This window comes from Otolemur garnettii, unplaced genomic scaffold (assembly GCF_000181295.1).
Source record: "Otolemur garnettii isolate 467f Iridium unplaced genomic scaffold, OtoGar3 scaffold00024, whole genome shotgun sequence".
NCBI lineage: Eukaryota > Metazoa > Chordata > Mammalia > Primates > Galagidae > Otolemur > Otolemur garnettii.
The window spans coordinates 17,472,351-17,479,785 of NW_003852419.1; the positions used below are offsets into that span (position 1 = coordinate 17,472,351).

The 7,435-nt window shown below is 41.5% G+C and overlaps 1 pseudogene across 1 annotated transcript; it reads left to right on the plus strand.

Moving 5' to 3' along the window:
* The first annotated feature begins 688 nt into the window (after positions 1-688).
* On the plus strand, positions 689-1,071 carry LOC100963821 (annotated as a pseudogene). The gene has a single exon (XR_001161201.1). The product of XR_001161201.1 is annotated as a 60S ribosomal protein L37 pseudogene (transcript).
* Positions 1,072-7,435: the final 6,364 nt, after the last annotated feature.

Here is a 7,435-nt window from a genome sequence, read left to right on the forward strand (position 1 = left end):
TCCAAAGATTAGGAGCTCTGTGACCCTGACCTGTTTGTTACTTGACCTCACGAAGCAGGGTGGCCATGTGATTCATAGTCCAGACCAGACACATCTGAAAATGAACGGGAGCACCAATCAGACAGGATGCTGGGACAACAAACCAGGACCACCTAACAAAATGGGCACTTGTGGTCACAGAGCCTCTCACAGTTCCTCACAAAATGAGAGTTTGGAGGAAACCTCAAGGTCACCTCTAGGGCGGAACACTTGGATTCCAAGATGATAGTAAAAGAGGAAACATACCCATCTGGACAGCTCACCAAGAGCATAAAGTGGGGACTACTGAAGGCCGAGGGAGTGCATGTGTTCATGTATTACCCAAATTGCAAAAAACACGGCAAAACACTTAAAGGAAAAGTCATCTCTAATCTCAGTGACTGCAGCCTTCTTTGGAGTTTGCTGCACTACCTATGTGGAGACGACATAGCTAGATACAGAGACATGCTTTTTTCAATCAGAAGTGGGTAATCATGCTCTGGCTGTCAGCCTGCACTATGCTTCTTCTCATGTCAGCAGATAAAAATTTACCTAATAAGGTGATGTCTGTATTATATTTTCTTGCAGTGTTCTCAACCTTTCTTATTTCATGACACACATGAACCAATAGTTAAACTTCCATGGAACATTTAAATTATGTTGATCAAAAAAAAAAAAAAAAAGAGTCTTTGGTCTCGGCCGCAGAAGCACCATGACGAAGGGAATGTCATCCTTTGGAAAGCGTCGAAATAAGACGCACATGTTGTGCCGCCGCTATGGCTCGAAGGCCTACCACCTGCAAAAGTCCACCTGTGGCAAATGTGGCTATCCTGCCAAGCGCAAGAGAAAGTATAACTGGAGTGCCAAGGCTAAAAGAAGAAATACCACTGGGACTGGTCGGATGAGGCACCTAAAAATTGTGTACCGCAGATTCAGGCATGGATTCCGTGAAGGAACAACACCTAAACCCAAGAGGGCAGCTGTTGCAGCATCCAGTTCATCTTAAGAATTTCAACAATTAGTCATGCAATAAATGTTTTGGTTTTTAAAAATCTGAAAAAAAAAAAAAAAAGAAAGAAAAGAGTAGACTCAGCACCTGTAGCTCAGCAGCTAGTGCACCAGCCACATACACTGGAGCTGGTGGGTTCAAATCCAGCCTGGGCCTGTCAAACAACAATGACAACTACAACCAAAAAATAGCTAGGCATTGTAGTGGGCACCTGTAGTCCCAGCTACTTGGTAGGCTGAAGCAAGAGAATCACCTAAGCCCAAGAGTTTGAAGTTGCTATGAGCTGAGACACCTCAGCACTCTAAGGGCAACATAATGAGAATCTGTCTCACAAAAAAAAAAGAGAGAGAGAGTAAAAATAGAATATATTAACTGTGCTTTGAACTTCTTTCAAAATAATTTAATTTATGATCTTTAAAAATTTTCATGGCACACCTAAAATCCTCTCACAGCACACCAGTTGAAAAATCACTGTACTATTGCATGGATGAAATTGTATGTCTTGCTATTTCCTCAATTTAAATTGTAACCAACTCTTTTACAAACCAGTTATATAAAATATCATCATACATATATCTTTATACATATATGATATTCCTGCTGTTACTTTATTCTTAGGTGCCGGATAAGACCATCTTAAATTCTCAGAGATCCAACCAGATGGTTCACCTGAAAGGCTGCACCAATCCATACTCCCTTTCCCACTGACACTGTGCAAGCTTACCCAGGCTCCCGCATGCTTGCTAGCTTCAAATTGTTTTCATTTTTGTCAATCTGCTAGGTGAAAAAAATATGTATGTTATTGTTTAATTCACATTTCCTGTAACTAGTGAGGCATGTTTATCAGCCATTAGTATGTATTCCGTAAATTACCTATTTGTTTTGCCCATTTTTCTGGAGGTTGTTAGTCTTCTATTTTCTGCCTTTTAAGACCTTTTTAAAATTAGAATATTAATCCTTTATATGTTGGGCAAATATCTTCTCTCAGTTGATCATTTGTCTTTTAAATCTGTTTAGTTGTCTTTGTGACATAGAAAAGTTTTTGTATCTATTGGGCCCCATGTTTCCCTCCTTTCTCAAAGATGATGTCCCATCTTCTTCTGAAAGGCATCCTACTCCTAAGTTTATTACAGTTTCATCCAGAGGAAGTTCAGAACACAAGGAGTCCCCTGCAGTCATACAGAAAGAGGACTGGGTCAGAGCCAGGGCTGCGGCCCTCCAGGGGTCTGGAGCAGGCCAGGGGGTCATATAAGCCATTCTGTTTCTCTTCTGGAATACCCCAATGGGCAGAGGTCTGGGGCCCTTAGTGCTCAGAACTCCAGTGCTCAGAACTCCAGTGGAAGGAAAAAAGTTCTTAGAAATCCTGTTTCATCCATGAATTGATTAAAAAACTGTAGTATATGTACACCATGGAATACTATTCAACCACAAAAAAGATGGAGACTTTACATCTTTTGTATTAACCTGGATAAAATTGGAGAACATTCTCTTTAGTAACATATCACAAGAATAGAAACCAAGTATCCAGTGTGCTTAATACAAACATGAAGCCAGTAGACGAACTAATATACACACTTACAAGAGAAAAACTCAATTTAATTCAAGTTGGGGGAAGGAGGAAAGAAAGGGAGGTGGGATGGAAACTGGTGTGCTCTAACCCAATGGGCACGATGTAAGGGTATATGCCACAGCTCCTGGGTGAGGGGTCTGCTACGACGGCCACCTTACCTGACAAAGGCAAACGTTGTATCCTAACTGTTTATACCCTCATTTTAATCTGAAATTTTAAAAATTAATTAATTAATTTAAAGTAAAGGAAATCCTGTTTCATCTCTACAATTTATTAAAACTTTATTTCCTACTCCATAATATTATTGGTATTTACTTTTGTATAAAAATCATATTTTGATTACTCAACAACTAAATTACTTAACTTCTCCATCTGGAAATCACAGAGCAGGCTGATGGTGCACCACCGGGTGCCTCCAGCCATCGCTGGACCCCAGGCTGAGACACACTGATGAACAGGCTTGGCAAACCCCACCGAGCTTCCCAAAGGTTGGGCATTACCAGCACTGCTATTCAAATTAGACCAAAGCAGAGAGGAGACACAGGGTCCACTTGACAAGTTCCCAGGTTAGGGAACTTGAAATTTTCTTTCAGCACATGTCATCACGTGCATCAGATCAGAGCGCTGGGCCAGTAGGGTGTGGGCTCTGGGGACCTCTTCCTGGTCCCTTTCCTTTCCCTCCCCTGCCTTTCACCCAAGGAGGTATCCAAGCTGCTTTTCCTTCCTTCTAGTCACCCCAACCTTTTCTCACAATCCCCAAACTCCTCTAGCTGCCTCAGCATTTTCCTGAATTTTCTTGAATGGGGTATATTTGTTCCTGCCTGCTTCAGAGCCACAGACCTCAAACCTGCAACCACCCATCTAAAAGACCTGGGCAAGCCAAGACCTCCTTCCTACGGCCAGCGAGTGGCATCTTCTGTGGGACAGGAGCAGTGGCAGAAGATTGAGGGCAGATACTGCACTGAAGTCCTTTATTTTCAGTCTCTTGATGTGTAAAATGGGGCTAAAAACAGAACTGCTCTATGGGACTCTAGGATTAGATGAGTCGATTATAGACTCCTTAAAACAGTATCCATCACAAAGTGAACACTCAACAAATGTTAGCTTTTGTCAATATTATTATACCATATATTACTATATATAGTATATATTATTATACCATATATAAATGCTCAGTTAGAGTGTGTTAATTAGTGAATGGTTCTTGTTCCACCCTTTCCATGCACAAGAACAAGCACCCCCATGTCTCTGTGATGTGGTGTTTGAAACCAAAGAGGAGTAAGGCCTGAAGGGTGGTGGGTATGGTGCTAAGCAGATATGTCAGGCTAAGTAACTAGCTTGCCTATCATGTGACACTTGCCTTCTAGGCTGTTCCAAAAAAGAAGAGCAGGAGATCTACATTGTAGTTTGCATCACTGCCAGCAAAAAGGATCTAATTGAGAAGCAGCAACAGCAGCCCTTAGGAGGACTGATTTTTTTTCAGATGGATTTACCTGGCCTCGGCTCACGCCTTCTCAAAGTCTTACATTGCTTCTCTTGGGTTGATCCTATGGGGCTCCCTACACTGTTCACTCTCGCCTTCCAATTCTGAAGCAGCACTGCAATTTGCCTGTGCTAGACCGTTTTCATTCCAATGGGCCCGTGGGGTCCTATTCCCAGCACAGTCCTGCCTCTTGCTAAATGACAAAAGATCAAAGCTTTCATAGATCCACAAGGAGAGGGAAGGGGAGATCAGGTTATCTGGGCCATTCACCATTCACATACCCATTCCTGTGTGCACTCATTCGTACATAAACACACACACACACACACACACACACACAAATGTGTGCCCAGGCCCCTTTGCCAGATTATAAATTGCAGAGCCAAACAAGCCATAAACTCTTATGAGGGACGAGGGGGGGAAGCCATGCCAGGAAGACAACAACAATGTCAAATTTCAGACAGGAGCAGGTTTTCTTTAGAGGGGGTGGTGGGCTCCAAAACAGGAGTTTTCAATGCAAAAGCTGACAGCCCCTTAGAACTAAAGCAGCTCGACTGGGTGCCACTATAATAAATCAAAATCAGTTATGTAAAGTGTAAAATTATCATTTGGAAATCACTCTCTTTGAATAATTCAATCATTGACTTTCACATCAAACAACCATTTCAACCACCCACACACACAGTTCAGCCTCACACTGGTCTTAAACTCTCTTTAATTATCGGCATTAACCTATCACATTACTATTTCATTCCTATTTCATCCTGGGGGAGGGGTCAGTGATTATGATAAATCACAATGAACAAGAAAGACTTTCAGCTGTCCTTCCACAAGGCTTCAGAGTTCCCTTGATCTGATGGTGACAGGTCTGCCTTTGTCCCAGGAAGGGACAAGGACAGATAAGCAGCCTCCCTCTTGACAAATGCATTATGGATGCCAGTCAGGAAATAAAGAGGCCAAAAATGCTTTAGAACCCGGCTCTGCTGCTGTGCATGGCCATCTTGTGCCTACACCCCAGGCTGAGCAGAGATGCCTCCTGCCCCTCTGGTTGGTGAAGGAAACACAGAGAACCAGGTAAGCACATTCACCAACAGCCTAGTTCTCATAATACCCCACTGAGCAGCCAGTATCCTACAATAAAAATAAAAACAACAATTTATAAAATACACACATCTATCTAAAGCCAATCATTTACCCTCTCACAGACAAACTTAGCCACAGAAAGTTGAATCTCTTGATTCTTTTGGTGGGGCTCTGGCCTTTGCCTCAGTGATCCCCAAGGAAATAGTGCTGCACACGAATGGACATGATGTGAAATGCTTCATTTGGGGAAGAAGTGTTTCCTCCATTGCTGGCTGGGAGTCCAGTTGCCTGATTCTGCAGATTTAGAGGTATCCCTACCTACTTTTCTCCCCCACACAAACACCTTTTAGAACTTCCAGTTTCTATATATTTAAGAGGGATGGGAAATCCACCAAAAGGATGAAGATGTTTTTATAAATTACAAGTTTGGACTACTGAGTTCAAGAATTCATGCTAGAAAAAGTACTACATACCTCACTGCTGACTATGACAACAGTCACCAGATGGCCAAGGGGAGTACTTTGAAGGTGACTATAGTCATATTTAGCATTAAGATATGTAGCAATTTTTCTAGGATGGGTTCACAAACTTAATTGTCATACCTCATATGTTCATTGTGACTTGCTATCCAAGAGAAAGAAGAAAATAACTTAAATGTCAACCGTAGTGCATAGGTCAAATAAATTGTCGCACCCATCCAAGGGAGTACATTTCAACCACTGACAATGATGTCGTACACGTATATTTACAAGCAATAAAAGCGGTTCATAAAATGTGGCTAAGAGAAAAAACAAAGCCAGGTGAATCATATGCGACCCTATGAACATGTGTGATTGTATTTTTTTTAATTTGTTAGAAAAACAAATCATGTTAGGATATGCTTAAAATTCTAATAATGGTAATACCCGAGTAGTGTTATTATTACAGATGATGTTTACTTCTCATTTTTTCTGCTTTTATTTCTATCCATATTTTCTAATTAGTCTACAAGAAGCAGATGAATACCATGGCTAAGACCAGGCGCCAGGAGCCACTTTTGTTGGCTCCAATCTAGTTCTGCCACTTACATATGTGACCTCAGGCAAGTTTGTTAACACTACAATGTCTCGGTTTCTTTCTCTATAAAATGGAGAAGTGATGATATGACCATCAAGATCACATGAGGACCAACTGAGTTAATTTTATAGTGTGCTTAGAACAGTGGCTGGTACACAGTGCTGCTGTACAAGTGTTAGCCATGCTTAATAGGATAATCATATATTTCTTGCATAATTAAAAAAAAACCTGAGGCCTCAGGCCAGCTGTTGATTCTTAGGCATATTTGTGCATCTCTTGGCATGAGTTTCCTCAATAGTAAAACAAATGAATTAGATAGATGACCTTAAAGGCTCGTCCCCATTCTGGAATGGCTTAATTCAACAGGGATGCTTCTAGTGCGTCCTGAATGTAGCACAGGGGTGAAAGGGGACACTTCAAAATAGGCTTGCAGCAGGGCAGGTGGGAAGACGGAGCAATAGGCTGGTGAGATAGATCATCCCCCTACCCGGCTTGCCCCACCGCGGGAGGAGAGGAAGACTGGGAGAGGAGAGCGCCAGCCAAGGCATGTTGCCGCTACACTCAACTGTGTGATTAAGTGACTGGCTTCTCCTCTTCACAAAGCCAGACTCCAGCTCAAAGAACCTCAGGGACTATTTTAAAGACAAGTTATTCCTTTGTTTTTAATTGTAATTAAGTAGGTATTTTATAATATTTAAGTGGTGTAATTTACATGTCACTTCCAGGATGCGCTGGGTACCCTTCACCAGAGGGAGAGAATGTAAGTTTAAGAGGACTGCTGTGTATTATTTTGTGATTAGGGAAGTGCATTTATGTGATTGCAAGTAGCACAGAGATACTGGGATATTTCAAGACTTCATCAAACATGCCAGAACTTTAACAAATTTACTTGGAGCCAGAGTTTATTCATGTTAAGATTTCATTCATCCTTCTTCTCATACTTTGACAAAATGTTTAAGTTAGTTTCTCATTTTATTTGTCTACTGAGTTCCCTAAGTTAGGGAAATTAGTATTGTGTGTGCGGTTTGATTTAATTAGCAATTGGGGAAATCGGCCTGGCATGTTTCATGGAAGCTTGGGGAAATTGTCAATTAGCATTGTGTTAATTGGTGTCTGCCGTCCTTGCTTTTTAGTTTTTAACCCCTTTTACCTTGTTCCCTCTTTCAGTATGTAAAATCTGGCTGTTTATTATTCTTTAAATAAAGGATTAATTGCC